Here is a 22,637-nt window from a genome sequence, read left to right as displayed (position 1 = left end):
CTGTACAGCTTGAGAGAGGCCACCACATAGTGCACTTCCCAGGAGAGGAATCACACCAGTGCCAAGCTATGATACCCACACACACACACACTGCATGCAATCCTTTCTCTGTGCAATGTATGTCTTCCCGCCAACTTCAAATTTCTTTAAGGACATGAGTTGGCAGAATAGATTCCTCACTTGCCACAACGAGGGGTGGAAACTTGATTTAGGATTCCTACTACAGGCCAGTCAGTAAACCACAAGCTTTTGTAGAAGTGTACTAAATGGATGAATTTCCCTTCCCCAGCTCAAATATCAGCACCTTCTGGAGAAGAATATGATCACCATTCTGCTTACTGTGGTCTCTGGCAGCCTAAGGAATGAGAGGATCCTGGGGTACCTCCTGCTTGGCAACACAATGCCTAGCAGCTGTGTTTTGGGAACACTGTTCACTCTAGGTGGTCTCCCGTGCAGAGGGGATCTGCTGGAAAAGTTGTGGCACCGGGAGGCACAATTCCTATGGGGATTTTCAGGGAGCAAGGTGCAGAGAAGCCCTTGTTAGAACCTTATGCAAGTGGTGCACATGCTCTTCTCACTGGCCATGCAGAGGCTAATGTAGAAGGACTGGTGTTGCCCTTTGCACTTATTGTGTGCAAGGACCAAAACTATGTCTGACCCATACAAAAGGTAGGATGAAGGCTACTTGTACCCTTTTCCTCCTCCTCATGCCTTGTGCTCTTGTTCCAATCTCACTCATTGCTGCAATGGTGCTAAAACGTTGTTCAGTTTGTTCACCTACTTGTTTAAGCCCCGTCTGTATTCCCTTACATTAAGTGGGCTATTTTTGTTTTTCTGAATGCTACGTGTGTGAGGCAGCTGTAAACATTTGCTGTTAATGTTGCTTTCATCAGTTAAAGAAATGAAGTGTGGTAACAATTGGCCCCGGTCCTCTGAAAAGTTATGCTGCTTCCACAGAGCATGTGTCTGCTTGTTTACATAATTTCTTCCAGTTCTCAGTACATCCTCATCCTTATATGGGCATATTGTCTGAGTGAAGTGCTTATAGTGGGGATGAGTCTTAACAGGTGTTCTTCAGTATCCATAATAACAATGGTTTTGAATTTATGTGATCTCTTCCCTCCCCAGCTTCTTGTTGGGAGTTGCTCAAATCCCCCAATCACCTGATCACGGTAGTGGGCATCTTCCATCCACTCTCATATCAGAGGGGCTTATCTGACCCTTCCTTCTCTCCTCTTTAAATTTCCAGTGACTTGGGGAAGAAATCTTCCACCCAATGAAGCCATCATAACAGAACTATTAGCAAAGGAGATGTCATCTTTCTGTTATAAGCCCCTTTAAGTATCTTCTCTTCTGATCTATCAGTCAGCCAGGGCAGCATTCACTGAACACGTACCTCTGATATTTTCTAGACCCTGAATGTCACAACCAATACATTAAGCTGTCATATAAGGTGAAATCCCAAGGGGGTTAAATAGACCAGCCTTGATTGTTGTGACGCTTGGAAGGTTTCTGGAGCATCCACAGACTATGCAGTTTTGCTGGTAGTTAAAATGTGGATAGGGTCTATGCATAAAGAGAATGATTAGGAAACGTATCCAATGCCCATTGAAGTCCTTGGATAGACTCTCATTGACTTCAATGGCTCAGACTCCTATGTAAGCACCTGTCTGCAAAAAAACATATATGTATCCAAAACAAGACTCATTTGAGACATGAATCATTCCTCTAACTGAGCTTTTCCATGTAAATGTACAAAATTCAGGCCAGTATTCTATAAAGTCATATTCTCTTTTCCTGTCTGTATAGAGGTAATTAATATCTTGTATCATCTAGTTCCTCTCTGTCACTTTATTGCACATCCTTGTAGAGTGACATATTGTATGGACACATTCTTCGGCTCCTAATAGTCTAGGAGGAGTTGGTGCCTTTACGATGACTACATTCTATTAAAATATAAGGTAACCTCTCACAAATACCAACATTTCAAATAAGTACAACACACTTCTTGTCCTGCATTGAACTGAGATAGAATGATATGGTCACTGAATAGGTCTTTGAAAAGTCTACATATATCTTGGGATAATAGTAAAGGCAGGAAAAATTGCTTTGGCATTCTCGTGGATTTGAGCCATGTCAGGAATGAAATAAATATTCAAGGTAGGGGGTAAAGTCTCTAGCGTCCCCTCCCCCATTCTGACACTTCAGCAACAACTGCACAACTCCATTCCTAGAGAGTAATAAAACCAGCAAGTTGTTAGCAAATAATAAAGAGACGCCGCTTTCTGCCGCCTTGCCTTGTTCTCTATAAAAGACTGAATATTAGTTCACAATCTTGAATATCTGTCACCACATCATCTGTCTTGCTTGAGCACCAAGACACAGTTAGTGGGTAATAAATGTCCTCTTACTGAAAGAGAATGAATACCCCGTATACCAAACTGTCATAAAATTTTCTGCTTCATGCAACATTTTCTTATGTTAAGTTAGTCTAGATGGTTTTCACCAGAGGTTGTTTATTTAACCTCTGCTTCATGATATATTTGTCAACCCGATTACATATTCCATGAATTCTGCTTCAGCCAGAAAACATGAAAAATAGCATTGATAAATCAAAATTTTATTCCCCACCCCCCTTTCTAATATTTAATTAATCTTCATCCTTTCCCCAGGCTTCTCACACTGCTATTAGCTGGTGAAAAAGGCTGGCTGTAAATCCATTTCAGGATTTCTTTGAGCCAAGCCAGGACACAACCATTTAAACAATGTTGTCTCCTGGCTCAGCAATACAAAAATAATTTTCACGGGTGTAATTTGTTTGCATGTGTGATGTGAGCTTTTCATTGCCACCCTATCAAATACACGAAGACTAGATCAGTAGTCGCAATACCATACCACAATTACTTCAGCAAAAATATAAATACAAATATTCAGAGCCCACCAAACAAAAACAAAAACATGTAGTGGTGGTATATTAAGAGTCCAAAATTAGGTGGAACTCTTCACCCCTAAATACTTCACAAACTTAGCTGAGGTTCTCCCGAAAACAGAGAGACTTTTAGACCTGCTTTTTGTTGATCCCAACGCCAGTCCTGGGGTGGGGTGAGGGAGTGCAATGGCAGCTCTGAACAACCAGTGACCTTTAGAGAAAAATCAGTGACAAGCTGCTTAGGCTATGTCTATACTGCAATTGGGTGATTGCTGCACGTGTAAATATACCCGAGCTAACTTTGATCTAGCTTGAGCATTGCTAGCTTGAGTAACGATAGTAGTAAAGCTGTGGTAGCACAGATAGGGGCTGCTTGAGCATGTATCTAGGTTCCTGGGCGGGTGGGGCTAGCCACCAAAGCTGCCACAGTTTCACTGCTATTGTTACTCAAGATAGATCAAAGCCAGCTTGGGGAGATCTGTATGTGCTGCAATCGTACCTACTGGTTGCAGAACACACATACCCATAGAGATTGGTCTACATTTGATGCGCTTATTCCCATAGAAAGTGTAGCCACCCAAGGAAAGGGCTTGAGACTTTTTTTTTTTTAAACAATGAAACCTGAAAACGTAAATGAGAATTTCAAGGTCCCCAGATGTAAACTGTGGCCTGTGGCCCCAAGCTTCATGATCCCAAAGGGTAACCTTGGAATAAAACCAGATAAATTGGGGCTTGTCTTCACTGCAGTGTTAGCTTAAGGTATTACTCAATGTTGCCCCAACCCAACTCCTGTGCATACACAAAATTCTCTAGCTCAAGTTTAATGCACCACCTATCTGTCCCATCAGGGTGCATGGGTTATTCTTATTTATTATGTGTATTACCACAATGCCTGTGAGGCCCAGTCATGGACCAGGACCCCATTGTGTGAGGTGCTGTACAAACGCAGAGTAAAAAGACAATTCCTGCCCCAACGAGCTTACAAGTCAAGCATAAGACAAGTGACATCAGATGGATACAGCCAGCCAGATGGGGGAATACAGGGAAAACGCTGATATAATATGGGTCAGCATGATAGCTTGTTTGTTATTTTTTTGCAGGCATCAAGGCAAAGGAGAGTTTTGAGGGGAGGTTTGCAGGAAGATAATGAACAAGTTGCAGTTGTTTACAGGGAGAGCCTCCCAAGCACATGGGGAAGCCTAGGAGAGGGGACAAAGGTGCTTGTTTGAAAATTTTACAAGTGGGCAATGGAGGCTGGCATCATGGGCTGACTGGAGGCGAGGACTGACAGCCCAACAGAAATGGGTGGAAATTGGCCATGAAGGGCCTTGAAAGTGAATGCAAATAGCTTATGTTTGATGTGAGAGAGAAGGGGGAATGCTGCTGATACTTAAGCTAGTAATGCAGTGTGGATTAGTGCCACAGAGTATCCACATCCCATCTCTCTGTGCAGCTCAAGTGTTAGTGTACAGTGTGGCTACACTCACTCAAGCTAGGCTAATTCAAGAGGCGTTAACTCAAGTGTAGATTCCTTGAGCAAAATCTGCACTGAAGATGTATCTCAGGATTACTGTCCTACTTTTTTCCTTTGCCACTTCAGCTCTACCATTATTTTAGCAGCCAGTATTAGTAATGCTTTATATCATTGAAAAACTAAAAAGAAAAGTATACTGATGTTCGAGGGAACCAAGTTACTACATTGATTTCTAATTAAGATGCCAAAAACCTTTGGCGTACATTCAGAGGAATTTAAATTCTAGTTGAATTGAAGGAATACTAGATAAACAAAATTTTCCAGAGGAAAATGATGATCATAGTGCAGAAAATTCAAAGGATAGACACACACTTGAATGACATTTTAACATCTGGCCTCCATTCTCTCTTGATTCAAATCCCTCCTCAATGTCCATAGAAGTAATGAATGAATAATTACCAGATGAAGAGGGGGAAAATATATCTAAGGTGACTCCTTCCTCTGGATCTCCCAGTGCATCTTGTTGTTCTGTGTCTGTCTTCTAAATGGTAGCCTGTGTGGGGCAGTGACTGTCTTGTGCAGCATTGATCACAATATCAGCTCTTGATAAATAATAAAAATAGTATCGGGGGTAGCCGTGTTAGTCTGTATCCACAAAAACAACAAGGAGTCCGGTGGCACCTTAAAGACTAATAGATTTATTTGGGCATAAGCTTTTGTGGGTAAAAAACCTCACTTCTTCAGATGCATGGAGTGAAAGTTACAGATGCAGGCATTATATACTGACACATGGAGAGCAGGGAGTTAGTTTGCAAGTGGAGAACCAGTGTTGACAGGGCCAATTCGATCAGGGTGGATGTAGTCCACTCCCAATAATAGATGAGGAGGTGTCAATTCCAGGAGAGGCAAAGCTGCTTTTGTAATGAGCCAGCCACTCCCAGTCCCTATTCAAGCCCAGATTATTGGTGTTAAATTTGTAAATGAATTTTAGTTCTGCTGTTTCTCTTTGAAGTCTGTTTCTGAAGTTTTTTTGTTCAAGGATAGTTACTTTTAAATCTGTTATAGAATGTCCAGGGAGATTGAAGTGTTCACCTACTGGCTTTTGTATGTTACCATTCCTGATGTCCGATTTGTGTCCATTTATTCTTTTACATAAGGACTGTCTGGTTTGGCCAATGTACATGGCAGAGTGGCATTGCTGGCACATGAAGGTAAAAATAAAATAAACAATAAAAATAGTGTCCACTCAGAGGAACATAACGATCCATTATTCCAGTAATCAAGTCTGCAGATAAAGTTCAATATTAAGAGAAGTGCCTGCTGTGTCAGAGGTGGATAGACTACTTGTACACATTATAAACAGATAAGCCCCATGCCTGGATTTGAGAAAGTAAGACATTAGGAAGTACAGGTTTCTAAATCCATTCCAGAATTAGAAAAAAATTGTAGGTTTCATTCAGCATCTAAGCAAATATATAACAATCCTGCCAGAAATACTACAGTCTGAAAAGTGAAAGCTCCTGGTGTGGAAGGAAGGCACAAAAATAGGCAGACAACAGAAAGAACAAACTCCTCTCCAAAGCCCCAGTACTTCTATGCCAGTAAAGAGAGTATTATGATGATGGTCAGCTGAAATCCATTGCATACCATTCCAGGATATATACTAATGCTATGCCTTCTTATATTGCTGTCAGGGCATATGAAAAAAAATCAACTTTAAACTTTTCACTAACCACTAAATGTTTGTACACCTGATAAATAGCAGACACTCATATGCCAGTAAGATGTCAAAACTACTGCTATGAATGGTGGGGTACAATCTGAGGTCAGACTGTGTGCTTGGTAAGGTCTTGGTGATGGCTGATACCATGAAATTTGACAGTGACTGAGGAAATAGAACCTTGAAAGAGTTGTGCAAACCACAAAGGCAATGTCTAGTATTATTACACTATGAGACAGACCACTGATGAAGAATTAGCTGTCCAGAGAGTGTCATAATACATGGAAAAATCCTGGCCTAAATATGTTAAAATGTACATAAGAGAATCTGAACTTCTTAGAGATAAAGTCTTATAGAGCCTAATGCAAAGTTATTTTGAGATTAGTTCATTTTCCCCAACAGAAATGCATCACAATATCTTTTTCTGAGACCTCAAGATGGGTATTTGGGTACTACTAAGTGTTATGACGCAAAGGTGTCTATTTTGTGGCCAGGGACTGGAAAACATTTATTAGATGATTATAGCCAGTTGTGAGTTTTGTCAAGCAACCCAACATAAGCAACCATTAATAACCACTCAGACCCTTAAGAAAGTAGAGACTGATGTCTGTGAGATAAATGAAGAAGGTACTTGGTTGCAGTTGGCTACTTGGCCAGCTATTTAGAGATCACACACTTATAGCTCAAGTGTCATAAATCAGCCAAAGAATATGGTGATCAAGTGGATCAGTCCAGATGAAAATATCACAGTTGGAGGCCCACTATTTGACAGGGAAGAATATATTTAATTTATGGACAAATATAAGTTTTTAACACATTGCAACTAGGCTATGCTATCCTCAGACTAATGGGGAGGCTCAGAGGAATGTACAGTCTGAAAAATTTCCTGAAACAAGCTGACTTTGCTTATTTATAGCACCACTCCAAAAATATACCATATTGTGCAACCCATATCAGTTGCAGTTGATTTTGAAACAACTGGGGATGTGCTCAAATGCTGCTTGGGAATGTAAATTATTTCCTAGATAGCCAGACCTTAAAAAAAAAAGGGGGGGGAAGGGCTGACAAAGATGCAATTAAAAATCTCACTCTGATAAAAGGAATGTGACCAGAGAACTGTGTGAGAGCAGCCAAACGAGTTAGTGGACACTTACCCCTGTGGTGGTACGTGTGTGTGTGTGCAACTGCCATTGGCTTTAATCAGAGTTCCATGCTTATAACTAATGAGATAATTGGCCCCCTATTACACTAGAGCTAAAAGACAGAATCAGCCATACAGACAGTTTTGCAAATGTCTCACGATCATCAGAGGATTGACAGTAACTGATTATTCTTCAAGTCCTGAGACCAAAACCAGAAAAGTGGTCAGGAAAACCAGACCATCATAGAGACTTACAAGTGGGGGCAGACCAGAATAATTTTGTTTAACATAGAGAATGACAGTCTACCTGAATCCTCAAGTCAGATAGGTCAGTTGTTCTCAATGGGGTACACGTACCCCTGGGGGTACACAGAGGTCTTCCACGGTATATAGCAACTCATCTAGATATTTGCTTAGTTTTACAACCGCCTACATAAAAAGCATTAGCAAAGTCAGTACAAACTAAAATTTCATACAGACAATGACTTGTTTATACTGCTCTATATACTATACACTGAAATGTAAGTACAATATTTATATTCCAATTGATTTATTTTTATAATTATATGGTAAAAATGAGAAAGTAAGCAATTCTTCAGTAATAGTGTTCTATGACACTTTTGTATTTTTATGTCTGATTTTGTAAGCAGGTAGTTTTTAAGTAACTTGGGGTTACACAGGACAAATCAGACTCCTGAAAGGGGTACAGTAGTCTGGAAAGGTTGAAAGCCACTGAGATAACTTATTATGTTTTCTCTCTTTGTTTAAAGTGCTTTGGATACTTTGTTTAATAGTGCGTTAAGTCAATATTTGTTAACATTATCCTAGTTAGAGACGGTGAAATGTTTGAAAAATGGAAAGAGAATGAGAGGTGCTTATGAAAGTCGTAATGGGGAATGTTTATAGCATATACTGTACTTGAAGACCCATTGGAAAGAACTGAAAGTTTGTGTTCCCTTGTTAGCAGTTACTGGATTTCTATAGCATTTTACTCTAGCCTAAAACAATTAATAGAATTCTGGAGGTTGGTTTAATACTTCTGTTGAAATTGCTTACTTTATATTAAATTCAGTAGGCTTTTGCCATAGGAGTTCTAGGTAAGAGTTAGATTGAAGTGCAGAAAGAGAGAAAGGCTTATATAAGTGGTCCCATTGCCACAGCTAGATTTGCAACTAAAATGTTGCAGAATTTTGCTGGTGTATAAGAATAGGAAACTGAAACTAATTACAAAATGTGCAGTTGAGTAAAGTGTTCATTGTTCAAGCTGAGTAAAGTATAAAAAGTAAGGGCATGGCTACACTTGCAGCTGTACAGCGCTGTGCGTTAAACCCGCCTTCGGAGAGCGCAGTAGGGAAAGCGCTGCAGTCTGTCCACACTGACAGCTGTTTGCACACTGGCGTGGCCACATTTGTGGCACTTGCAGCAGCATTGGGAGCGGTGTATTATGGCCAACTATCCCAGCATGCAAGTGACTGCAATGTGTTTTTCAAATGGGGTGGGTGGGGTGGGGTGGAGTGTGACAGGGAATGTGTTGTGTGTATGTGGAGGGAGAGAGAGTGGGTTTTTGGGGGGCTGAGAGCATGTCAGCATGCTGTCTTGTAAGTTCAGACAGCAGCAGACCTCCCCCTCCCCTCCGCCTCTCTCTCTCTCTCTCTCTCACACACACAGCATTCTCAGCTGTCAGAAACAGAGCTTTCAAACAGCATATCCGCATTCCTACAGTGATTCAAAACAATGACAAGAGTGGCCACTTAACTTAAGGGGATTATGGGATGTTTCCAGAGGTCGATCACAGTGCAGTAATGCAACACCTTATCCACACTGGCGCCGCAGCGCTCCAGCGGGGGCGCAGCAAACGTTATTCCACTCGCCGAGGTGGAGTACCAGCAGAGCTGTAGCCGCGGAGTCAGAGCGCTCTACGTGCCTTGCCGTGTGGATGGGGAGTGAGCTAGGGTGGCCGGAACTCCTTTATTGCGCTGTAACTCGCAAGTGTAGCCAAGCCCTAAGTCTAGTGAAATATTTATTGTTACTAATATTCCTCTAGTGCCTACAATGCCCACCCCAGACAGAGACCCCATTGCACTAGGTACTATATGAACATGTGGCAGCAGATGGCCTCTGCTTCAAGCCTGCAAAGACAAACAACGGTTTGGAGAAAGGAAGCATTTCTATCACAGGGATCCGAGGTATTGGGAGTTTAAGTGACTAGCATGAGGTTACCCAGGAAGTCTGTGTCAGAGCCAGGAACTGAACCCACGCTTTCCCAAGTCTGTTTAGTGCTATCACCAAAATCCTTTTTTTCCTGGTACAGTAAGCTACACTTTAAAGTTATTTCAGTATTAATCTAAAGTAGCACCAGTGAGGCAATCCGTGTTGATTAGTAATAATAGTTATCATGTTTATTATGGTAGTGCCTATAGGCCAAACAAGAATAGGGCCCCACTGTGCTAGGCACTGCGCAAATGGAGTAGTAGATGACCCCATCCCAAAGAACTGACAATCTGAGGGTATGTCTACACTACCTGCCTGATCGGCAGGCAACAATCGATCCAGCGGGGGTCGATTTATCGTGTCTAGTCTAGACGCGATAAATCAACCCCCGAGCGCTCTCCTGTCGACTCCTGTATGCCACCGCCGCGAGAGGCGCAGGCGGACTCGATGGGGAGTGGCAGCAGTCGACTCACTGCAGTGAAGACACCATGGTAAGTCTATCTAAGTATGTCGACTTCAGCTACGTTGTTCACGTAGCTTAAGTTGTAACTTAGCTCGATCTCCCCCCTAGTGTAGACCAGGCCTAAGTAGACAAGAGAGGCACTGGGTTGGGGGAAAGGGGTATAACACAAAAGCAGAATGAACAATGTGAAGGCAGCAACTATTACACTATTTCTATAGGGGGAGAGATAGCTCAGTGGTTTGAGTATTGGCCTGCTAAACCCAGTGTTGTGAGTTCAATCCTTGAGGGGGCCACTTAGGGATCGGGGGCAAAAATCAGCACTTGGTCCTGCTAGTGAAGGCAGGGGGCTGGACTTGATGACCTTGCAAGGTCCCTTCCAGCTCTAGGAGATGGGATATCTCCATTAATTATTATTGTTTTGGTTGGAGCAAGGTTGTTAGGAGGAGATAAGCTGAATGGAAAGAAAAGGGAGGGGACAGGGCAAAGGAGAAGAGGGGCAGGTGTGGAGTAAAACTAAGGTGAAGAGTCTGAGGGAGGGGGAGGTTTCGAGCAAGCAGCCAATCAGCAAAGGACAGAGAAAGTCCACTCAAAAACCGTAGACAGTTCTCCAAATGTCCAGCGGTCCCTGTTCTGCTGCTTCTGGAATCCATTGACATCTCTGGCTGGCTCTTTTCTGCAGTTCTCCCCAAAAGCCACACTGGGGACTCAGGAGGGAGGGAAAGGAGGCACCCACCTGGCTCCCAGTGCCCCCAGATTAGCAGGGTGTGTGCAGGGATCTTCCCTACTCAGCGCTGGGGCCAGGGGATGCTATGTGTGTATGTGTTGTTTCAATAGATATAAAATCTGACATTGTCTGTTTAAGCCATATGCACAATTGTTCCAACCCTAGAGGGGACTGTCAGAAGTCAATAAATTGTCTTAAATGTACAGCATTCTCCCCACAGGCTGTGGTAGTCCCTTAACTCTGTTGTTTTCATTTGGCATGAGGTGATCAAAAATTAGTTTTCAGAAGTGCAAGGTAAATTTTATTACTCTTTACATATAAAGAAACAATTAGTTTATTTCAAGGCAAAATGTTATTAAATCAGAGTATATTTCCAGGCTGCTGGAAAGTGCCAGTGTTTATCTTTGCTGAAATGTTATATTGTTGTATTCTGAGATGCATGGAACTTTGAACCCACCTTTCCTGTGTCCTGCACCTGGCAGATAATTTGCAATGGTAATCTGCCACCAGGCCAAGACAACTTTTCATTGGAACAAGCTGTACAACTGCTTCAGGCTTACCTAGTGGAAACAGATTGATTTATCATGCATTGCTGATGTAAAGTCAAGGTAAAATTTTAGGGTACATGGTTAGAGTAACCAGACTCTTTTACCTTTCTTAAGCATGAAGGCTGCCATCTGGTTAGACGTTATGGAGATTGGATAGGCCTACTTATTCTTCCTGCATTTTGTTTGTTTTGTTAGCTACTCCAGGCTTTGATATAAGTAATAATTTATTCATAGCTTCATAGATCTTAAGGCCAGAAGGGACCATTCTGATCATCTAGGCTGACCTCCTGCACAACTCAACTTGGCAGAATGTAATTTTTTTATATATAATTTTGACAGATAATATCGGTTTATTTTAAGCGTTTTTTAAATCATCAATTTAAATGTTCACAATCATGCAAAATTATGGGTTCTAAGCATTTTCTCATTTTTATAGGTTTATATTTTCACAGTTGAAAGAAAACATAGGCGTCGACAATTCTTTTTTAATGGCAGTAGATGTTGAGATTCAAACAGTTAAAGCTTTGTAACCATTCAAATACAAATTGTCAAAATTCCATGTCAAAATATGCATAATACAGACTATAACATGTACTCTGGAAGAAGCCTATGATTTCTGATTGAGTTACATCATCTCGTCTTGAAAGACATCCAGTCTTGATATAAAAAACCTCACCACATCCCAAGGTAAGTTGTTCCAATAGTTAATTACCTTCACTGTTAAAAATTGGCACTTTATTTCTAGTTTGAACTTTGTCTAGCTTCATCTTCTACTTATTGGCTCTCATTATGCCTTATTCTGTTGGATTAACAAGACATCTATTATAAGACTATATAGTTGGGACTCCCTCTCAGTCACGTATGGCATTGGATAATAGGAGACTTTAAAAATCTAAGGCTTTCTATCCCACAGTCCAGATTTCAAGCGCATTAAACAAAATAGTAAATGATTGGGCCTTCTTTGCTTGCAAAGGGACAGCACCTTGCAGGGTTGAAGTCCATGTGAGTTGCCAAGTGCCCAAGACCTTTGAAAATCAGGTTCTTGTATATGTGTGTAAATTTGGCTTGGACTATAACAGCGTTTAAAAGAGAACTGGATAAATTCATGGAGGTTAAGTCCATTAATGGCTATTAGCCACAATGGGTAAGGAATGGTGTCCCTAGCCTCTGTCAGAGGGTGGAGATGGATGGCAGGAGAGAGATCACTTGATCACTACCTGTTAGGTTCACTCCCTCTGGGGCACCTGGCATTAGCCACTATTGGTGGACAGGATTCTGGGCTAGATGGACCTTTGGTCTGACCAAGTACGGCTGTTCTTATGTTCTTATGATATAGGAACCTTACTTTGGGCCCCCATTTTTAAAAATCTTGACCTGATCCTGCAACTGTATCTGTGTAACAAGACCCTTGGGCCCATTGACTTCAATGGGCTTCATTCATGTGCATGTGTCCACCTGCACATCTCTGATTGCAGTATTGAGGCAATGGGAAGAAGTAGATCTATTGGCATGGAAGAATCTAAGGGACATCCTAATTAAGGTGAAACAGATCTCAGTTCCTGTGGAAAAGAAGAAAGCAAAGGCTCAAGAAATTGCCAAGGTGGTCAAATAAGGGACTATTCAAAGAAAGATAGGGTCTCACCCTTTGCCCCCCAAAATATATTTTCTGGAAAAGAGTAGTAGGGAGGAAACCGAAGAAGAATATTAAGACTTGGCTAAGCCTTGATGGGAAAGGGATAAAGAACAGCAAAGACGCATATTAAGTTAACACTAGCCAAAGGGGTTAATTGTAACAGGAATGTTCACCAGGAATATTTCACCAATACTATCAGAGAAAATCAGGAACTATAAGAAAGCAAACAAAATGGGGAATGTGATTAATGTCCACTAAAAGTTCAAACACTGTAAAATTCAAGCCCAGCTAAAGAATTAAACACCCCCAAAGGTTTGGCTCAAGGGGGGTTGGTTCAACCCATTACAGACTAGTTGTGAAATTCAGATCCAGAGTTGGATTTAGATTCCAAGCTGCCCTGAATTGAGGAGTATATAGCCCTGTCTCTATTTTTCCTATTAAATCTGTTTTAACAGGAAAAATAAAGAGAAGCAGTTTGGACAATTAAGACTAATGAAAAGCTTGTAAAAATAGCTACCGATAAAAAGGAAGCAAGGGAATACTTGGAAATTGTTAATGTACACAGAACAGCAAGAAAAGACAAACATAGGCTGAATATCATGGAAAAATATCCTGGCAGTGAGATATACAGGACTGTGGGGAAGTGGAAGGAGCCCCATTGCTTGTGACATTTAAAACGAGACTGGACAGAGCACTACAAAATGCACTGCAGGGAACAATTTTTTATTGGCTGGGGCATTGATTGGATGACTTAATAGATCTTTTCCATATCTGATTTCTATTAGTCTAGGATTCCCAACTGTCTTTTCCTTCCAAAACTCATCCGGTCTCTGGTTTCTTTCCTTAATATCGACTAATAGCGCTTTACCAGTGGCCTGTTCACACTTCACTTTAGTTTTTATGAAAATTAAATAAATAAATTGGCAGCTGATTAAAGCTTTCCATTTAGTGTTCCTTGTAAAAAAGAGAAAGTAAAAATGTCTGAAAGTGCAGCTGAAGCATTAGTGAAAGCTCCACCTAGGCAAATGCTACTGAGTTTTTAAAAAAACTGCCTTTTAAAGAAATTAAATTGTAGTCTCTGGATGGCTTGGAAGACATAATTAGATATGAACTCTCACTTCTAGGTTATCTATTGGTCTGTCTTTGTGATCAAAGTTGCTACCATATGACAGTTGTTTAGCCTATGTTCTATGTAAAATGAACTGGTTTCAGTTCTAGTTATATACTTTCTATAATGTCTACTTCTGGAGTGCACTTCATCTCTAGGTTAAAGCCTATTTCAAACCTGTCTTATTCAAGCCTGTTTTATTGTCTTCAAGAGAGAAAGATCCTCATTTTTTGAACATATTCTTAAAGTGTGGATGATTGAACCTTCAAAAGGTAGAGCTTGGGGTCCATGGGGCAACTATCCAAAGTATCTGAGTCTCTAGAGTCTACAAGTTTTGGATAGCAATCTTGTAAGAACAAGATTTCTAATTAATTTTCCAGCACTACTTCTTCTGGTCCCAACTGGAAATGCCATGAGAGCGTCTGCTGTTGTGGGAACTCAGGTTCCTCAGTTCTGTTCCTGATTGGAACTTGGAAGTGGAAAAACAGGTATCCAAAAATTTCAAAAAAGGTTTTGATTTGCATTTGACTGTAAGAGCAGGTGAAGAGTGGGAATTGGGGTGGATTCTTATTTTATTAAATAAAATACCCCTATGTTGACACTACAATAAAACATTCTTAAATATGTAGCAGGTGCTACATGACTCTGTTGTGGATGCTGAGCTGTCTTTGCAGGTCTTGCATTCACATTTTAGTGCCTGGCTGAACTTGAATTAATATGCAAACTAGATACTATGTACTTAGGCTTAAATAGAGACTGGGAATGGCTGAGCCATTACACACATTGAATCTATTTCCCCATGTTAAGTATCCTCACATCTTCTTGTCAAACTGTCTTAAATGGGCTATCTTGATTATCACTACAAAAGTTTTTTTCTCCTGCTGACAATAGCTCATCTTAATTAATTAGCCTCTTAGAGTTGGCAGGGGAACTCCCACCTTTTCATGTTCTCTATATGTATATATATCTCCTCACAATATGTTCCATTCTATGCATCTGATGAAGTGGGCTGTAGCCCATGAAAGCTTATGCTCAAATAAATTTGTTAGTCTCTAAGGTGCCACAAGTACTCCTGGCTTTTATAGCGTACCTTTGACTGACATGTTAGCAACCCAAATAGACGCAGAGTACATTAGGATGAATGGGTCCCCTAGTATGCTTCCGAGTCTGACTATCTTCCCTGATAGGTGAATTTCATCTAGGATGAAATATGTCCAAGGGTAGGGATTCCAATCCTTTTCATTATAATGTGAACGATTTGCAAGTTCAAAACTCAGTTTGTAAAAACTAGTTTTCTCTTTATAAAATATGCTATGTGTAAATGCAAATACCAAACCCACTCAAACTGGAAAAAACAAGCAGATTGCATGTCTGAAGCTTCAAACTTTTCCAATCCATTACAATGGTACTTGTTTTAAATATAATGATGGGTTCATAACCCCTCAGTAGAACTTGAAGCTAAGTAAATGTGTAAGTAAACCTGCATACATTTGGATTCCGATTAAGACTGATCATAAGGAACAGGAGACGATCATGAAAAAGTGGAGTGTATTTTGCAGTGGGGAGGAGTTGAGGATGCCTGAGCACAGGCTAAAGAGCAGAACACAGTGGAGATTGAACTGGGAGAGCTAGATTAAAGATAAGATATTATGTTTGGATCAAAAGGATATTTGGGTTAGAGAACTGGAGAAGAATAAAGCTGGAGGCAGTTGTCTGGGGAAAGGAGAATATAGTTTGACATACGCTTGTAGGGAATGGAAAAAATAACCTTAATTTATTGTATTTGTTCCTATTTTTTATATTAACCACTCTAAATTTTAAAATGGTTTCATGAGTTATTTGGATACCTTTTTTAATAATAAACTCGCAGTTTGATGTGCCAAATAGCCTTGGACTGAGTTACTAAGAAAACTTCAGTGTTCAATAGTCTTCAAAATATTTCACCTTCTAAGTGTAGTCTAGTGATTGGACATTAAACTATTGCATAACCCTTCAACTAGAACATAAGACCATAAGAGTGGCCATACTGGGTCAGACCAAAGGTCCATCCAGCCCAGTATCCTGTCTACTGACAGAGGCCAATGCCAGGTGCCCCAGAGGGAGTGAACCTAACAGGTAATGATCAAGTAATCTCTCTCCTGCCGTCCATCACCACCCTCTGACAAACAGAGGCTACGGACACCATTCCTTACCCATTGTGGCTAATAGCTATTAATGGACTTAACCTCCATGAATTTATCCAGTTCTCTTTTAAACTATTGGGGGTAAAAGGTAAAGTTTTCCCATAAGTGCCTGTTACAGGGTTTCTTACCCTTTTTCCTGAAGCAATTGGTACTGTCCACTGCTGGAAGCAAGATACTGGCCTGTATGTATTCTTATCAGCGTAAGTAAGCCATGCATTGTCCAAGAAGACACCATGTTCGTTTTATGGCATTTATATTTGGCAGATTTTACAGGTGGAAAATAAGTTTTAAAGTTGCATCTGATTAAATTATAGAAGCAGAAGCACGTATCCTGTCAGCAGCTTTGGCATATCTTACTATTGACTTTAACGGCAGTTCTGAATGTGGACTGAAGATAGCACATGGCCCTCTACAAGGTAGTTTTTACATGGAGGTATCTTACACTACAGCCATGTGCATTGGCAAGAGCACCGAAATAAGTAGAAAAAATAATATTGCTGTTGTAAGAGGTACAATAATGGGTCTTAGTTCATAATGCAGTCATCTCACAATGTTATACTGATGTTTTACTTGTAACTTTAGAAATCGTAAGTAGGAAAGAATGTTCCCATTTAAAGACCACAAGCAGGGAACAGTTGATGGAAAGGAAGAGGAGCTGAAGTGGCATGATAAACATGGAGTTGATGTTCATGAATTAAAAGATATATTATGAAGGATACGCAAGAAAAGAGATGTACAATTTGTTCCTCTAGAAACAAGGCTTTGCATTCCTTGGTATGCAACAAACCTTCTTTCATTTACACCTGTTTTACACCAGTAACGCCTGAACCTGCACTGCTGTGACCAAGGTGACTCCAGGCAATGCACAGTGAATAAAAGGACTGAGACCCGTGCTCAAAGGTTAGCAAGATGAGTTTACTCACTCCATCCATATCATTGTTGTCTGTGGGTAGTAGATTTAGAAAATTCCAAGTGTGAATTTAAACTGCTATATATGGACAAGTGTATTGGATAGTCATATTTCAACATTGGTTCACTTCATTTTTATCTATAACTCTGTTACATAGATTTAGAAGTGGAAAAACAAACGTCTGCCATCTGCTCTGTTATTTACGATGATTTCTCTAATTCGGTCCAATTAACTTGCTGTCAATGATTAAATGTAATGGGTAATAATAACTTGGCTTCATCATTACCATCATTATTATTAGCTCATTGATTGCAATAATTTCAAAAATTGCCCATCAGAATAAAATATGTTTAGCACCTGGTTTGTCTTCAGGAACATCTGCTCTAAATGTGTGATATATGTGGAATTTAATGTCTCTTGATCTGAAAAGGAAGCAAATAATCCTTACTTTGGAGTCTGTGCTGGCACGAATTTATCATTGGATGTGAAGATCAAATAAAAATCAATCTAAAATTTGCTGCTAGATTTGCAGAACTGTCAAAAAAGAATGGAGCTGTAGTATATTCACCATCTTGAGGTTTTTTGTCTAGCAGGTTAAGAGTCCTGTTCAGATTATTTGAATATATGTGCCTGTGTCTTGCAATAAAATGTGCACATAGATGAACTAACACTACATACTCAGAGAAACCCAGATCCTAACAATCTCTTACAGATTGTTGCTTGTCCATAGACAGCAGCTTCCCTTCTGAATCCTCTGGCGTGGCTCTCCTATCCTTCCTTGGAGACTTGCATACAAGTCTAATATTGATTGGTTGCAAACAAGTCATGCAGGTCCCATCTCACCTCCCTGTACACCGAATGCAGTAAACAGAAGTGTGATATTCATTTCCCTTATGATCTTCAGCATGCAAGTCTAATCCCCATGTCTTTCCCCTGCAGATGGCTGTTAGCACAAATTCTCAAAAAGAACGAGGAGTACTTGCGGCTCCTTACTCCCATACAAACTAGGTGACATTTGTCTACACTGAACTGTATTTGTCCTCTACTATATTTGCCATGTGCTGTTAGGTCAAGTGTTGTGTTGCTTGCAGTAACTGTAATGCAATTCTGGTTTTTCCCACAACCGTATGGAAATGCCATGCAATAAATACTGTCTGGAACAGCTCACAACAGACACTAAGACAGCTAATGATTCTTCAAACTTTAAGAATGTCAACTAGCTCCCCTTCCCACACAATCTTTCCTTGAGCATTATGAATAAAAGGAATCTAATTCTGTCCTGATTTACATTCCCCAATGGAATCAAAGGGCATTGAAATCAGGACAAACTTTGGATATATTATATTTTGAAAATATATAGTTATGTTTTGAGTTTTAAATTTCCCCTTAGAAATAATCAGGAGCAGGATCTTATTTTCATTAACACCTAAAAAAACAAATCTCAATTTATAATTCCTGAAAACTGGAAAATTTGGAGACAACTAATAAAAAGTCTGGCTGTTATTTACACACTAACCCTCTTCTTTTTTGGCTTGCCAAATTTGAGAAGCATTAATTCTGTTTGAGTGTTTCTGTGTCTACAAATGTTTGAATCACACTTTTTAAAAAAACTCTAGCTCAGTCTTGGAAGAACAAGTAAGGCTTTGGCTGGTCTCACCCCTCTTCTACCATTTCATTGCCCATTTTCTCAGATTTTGACATCTGGAATGTAAATTAGATTTTTTTTAAAATTGTGTTTTATCAAATTTTCATTATTTGGCTATATAACAACATACAAATTGGTAAGGTAATGCTTATTCTGGGTGATTATTTCACTGGGTAAGTGGCGTAATGTCTTCAGGAAATTTAGTAGTCTAGCCTTTCAAACCTCTGATTTTTTTTTCCCCCTGTGGTTGTTCCTAAGAAATACTGAACCACTAGAAGCTAAACAGCTTCTGGGTGTTATTTCACTACTTTCTTTAATAAGAAATGTAAAAAATTTCTCAGCAGACATGCTGATTAGTTTGTCTGTAGATACTGACTTAAAATCCTTACAACACTACTTTGAGGTTCATAGGTGTTATCCTCCCCATTTCACAGGTTGGGAAACTGAGGCATGAAGAGTCCATGATTTGCCCAACTTAGGAGTTCCTGGTTTCTAATCTTGTGCTCAGACTGTCACAAGTTTTACTTTCTGTATAATGGACCAGATTCTTAGCTCCTGTAAATCAGCATAGCTCCATTGAAGCCTCCCCACCCCAGGGGAGGATCTTGCCCAATAAGTTTAAGAACTCCCTGAAGTTTACTTTACCATGTCTTCTTTTTGTTAATAGATGTAGGGTGTTTTAAAAACAGCACCGTCCTCATGCGAATCCTGCTGAAGCAGGAGAGTCACTTCACAGTTACCCACTTACTCCTCCTGCTCCTTTGCCACTGCCTCCTCCAGAGACTCAGAGATCAAATAACCAGATGTAGAAATAAAATGTGGGTCTCTTTTACAGTAGTACAGAGTAGCAACTACAAGGTCAACAGCCAGTCCATAGTGTCTGCACTCTTTGGGCCTGATTCTCTTCTTATTCTGTTGTAAATCAGGAGTAATGCCATTGAAAACATTTGACTTACACCAGTGTATAACAGTAAGTGAGTACAGAATTCAACCCCTTCTGAGCACTTAACCTTTGTCCATCAGCTTTATCAATCACTCACATCATTTAAAACATTTCTATTGGGTTTCTCCTAGAGCTGGTCAAAATTTTTCTGTCTAAACTGTTTTTTTCAGTAAAAAATTGGGTTTACATCTGTATAATTTTTTCCATTTTGCATCAAAATTTTGATTTAAAAAAAGTGAAAAAGACATAATATCTTTATTTGGCTATGCTGCTGCAATGTCTCATGGGAGTTGTAATTCCGTTGTCTCATGTCCCCATTTTCCTATATGGGCTGATCTCCCCAGCTGGACTACATCTCCTTTGATGCACTGCTTTCCTTTTCCCAACATGGGGGGACCCACATACATTATGGGTGTCAACGGCCATGGTGAGTTTTGGAGTCTAACCAGAAAACCCAGTCTATATGAGAGAATGGGAGCATGAGGCATCAGAACTACAACTCCTGTGAGGCACTGCAGAAATATTTCTAAATCAAAATATTTTGGTTTTCAGACAGTTTCTCAATTTGTCAAATTCTCAAATGTTCTCAATTTTTTGCTGAAAAAAATAAAAATTTTCTGTGGAAATTTTTTTGTTTCTAGGGGAAAAAACCAAAACATACACCCTATTTCCCAAACATCACTGGTAATTCTCCTTTTCTCCAATGAGACTAATTTCTTAAAATTTCCTCCTAGCAAATGTAGTGAGAAGGATTATCTTGTGAATGACTTGGGACTCAAAGGAGCTGGGTTCTGTTCCCAGCCCTGTCAGACTATGAACAAGTTTCTTAATCTCTTTGTTTCCATTTCTCACTCTGCAACATGGGTATAATTAAACAGTGGGTTTTTTGTGAGGCTAATTAAGATTTGTGAAGTGCTTTGAAAGCCGGGGCTGTAAGGTACTAGAGAAGAGTAAAGTATTATCCAGCAAGAAATATTTCTAGCCTACTGGGCTACAGAAGGAAATCTCAATAGCAGTGGACCATCAGTGTATTCATAGTTATATTTAGAGCTGGTTTTAATTAAAAAAAGTCCATTTTTGTTGAGAATTTCTGCCCATCCATATTACATAGGTAATGGGGCTGCTCATGCTTAAGGGCATATGCCAATTTATAACAAGAGTTAGGAAGGAATCTGTTTTTGGATCATGTTTGAACCCTTAATGTTTTTATCATTGTTAATAGGAACATTATTGAAATCAACAAATGAATACCAATTAAGATTGACACTTTTCACTTCTTATCCTATTGACAGTAGGGGAAACAAATGGTTGGCGTTAGGTCTGGTTGGAAAACAACAATTCTGTTTCACGGAATACTTTAAAGTTTTGAAATTTGCTTTTATTTTATTGCAGAACAAAAAGGGATCTTCCAGAAGGGATCACAAAGCAAAAGAGACTCCCTATAGCCTGGCAGTTAGGGCACTGGCTGGGGATGTAAGAGACCCAGGTTTAAATGCCTGCTCCAAATCAGGCAGAACAGCCCTCCTTTTGGGACCAGAATAGTAGAATTTTCAAATTTTTGTTGAAAAAGAAACATTTTTTTTCCATGGAAAATGTAGACAAGGGATTTTTTTTTTCATTTTCATCAACATTTTCTGTAAGAAAAGACACTTTCCCAACCAGCACTGGTTGCACACCCTGCTCTGGAGTAGTGGCTTGAACCAGAGTCTGAAACCTCCTTGAGCAAAGTCCTAACCAGCAGCTTGTAGTTACACTATTTTTGCTCGTGTAACACCGACAGACTCCGGTTGTTGTTGGGTGGGATCAAACCGGGGACCTCTGGAGCTTAGTGCATGAGCCTCTATTGCAGGAATCGGCAACCTTTGGCACGTGGCTCGCCAGGGTAAACACCCTGGTGGACCAGGCCGGTTTCTTTATCTGCCGCATCCGCAGGTTCAGCCGATCGCGACTCCCACTGGCCAGCACATCCCTCGGCCCGCGCTGCTTCCTGCAGCCCCCATTGGCCTGGAGTGGCGAACCGTGGCCAGTGGGCGTCACGATCGGCTGAACCTGCGGACGCAGCAGGTAAACAAACCGGCCCGGCCCGCCAGGGTGCTTACCCTGGTTGGCCGCGTGCCAAAGGTTGCCGATCCCTGCTTTATTGCATGAGCTAAAAGCCAGCTGGCTGTTAGCAAAGGCTCTAGAGCAAACTCTTTTTATCTCTCTCTAAGTGGTCTCGGTGCCACTAGATGGGACACAACACCACACCCAGAAGGTGTGTGGGTTATACTTGCACCTGAGAAAACTTAAACAAAATTGTTGTCAACACTGATACATTCAGACAGAAAAGGGTTTTGTCAGACTTTTTCCCAACCAGGTCTAGTTGGCATATTGAGGTTCCATTGGCCTCAATGTTAAGCCAGTTAGGGAAAGCCCAGTCACCCATTAGGTTCCCTCACCATTATGCTCAAACACTGCAACTGGCATACCTGGAAATTGGACCTGACAGTCCAAGGGCCCAAATGTCTCAGTAGTATAAAACCCTAGTCCTTCTAACAGTGAAAGGGAAGTCTTTCCATGGACTTCAATAAGAGTTAGATCAACATTTAAATCAGGCATTATACCAGTTTGAAAGGTGAATCGGGCCCAGCAAGTCTGTTCTAAAGAAGGAATGTTATGGAATTCCCAGAAAAGCATATTTTGGCTGCCAAAGAAGGAAGATTATCTTTATATTATTGTGAAATGCCTCCAGTATGACCTATTTAGTTTTCAGTATTTCAGTTCAACCCCTATGTATTTTTTGTATCTGTTCACTGCAAGCTTTGTTAAAAATCCACAGCTGTTTACTGTGTTGATTTTTTTCAGTACATTTTCCACATAATCCCCTGATTCCCCCCCCCCCCCCTCTGATTAGCAGTGTTGAGGGACTATTACAGTAAGCACAAACTCCCTTGACTGGTTACTCACTCCCAGACCAATACATTTATATTTGTCATCACTGAACTGTGTTTGTCATCTACTGGCTT

General features: G+C 40.4%; 1 long non-coding RNA gene across 1 annotated transcript in view; it reads left to right on the top strand.

The window, feature by feature from the left end:
- LOC128834565 (uncharacterized) overlaps positions 1-17,025 on the top strand; it is a 29,887-nt gene extending 12,862 nt beyond the window's left edge. Inside the window, exons 2-3 of the long non-coding RNA XR_008444450.1 lie at positions 11,647-11,897; positions 16,952-17,025. This is a non-coding gene — a long non-coding RNA (uncharacterized LOC128834565). The remainder of the gene's footprint in view (positions 1-11,646; positions 11,898-16,951) is intronic.
- Positions 17,026-22,637: the final 5,612 nt, after the last annotated feature.

The sequence above is a fragment of the Malaclemys terrapin genome, chromosome 3 (assembly GCF_027887155.1).
Source record: "Malaclemys terrapin pileata isolate rMalTer1 chromosome 3, rMalTer1.hap1, whole genome shotgun sequence".
NCBI lineage: Eukaryota > Metazoa > Chordata > Testudines > Emydidae > Malaclemys > Malaclemys terrapin.
Note: the sequence above shows the minus strand (reverse complement) of the source record. Positions and strands in the feature narration are given on the sequence as shown.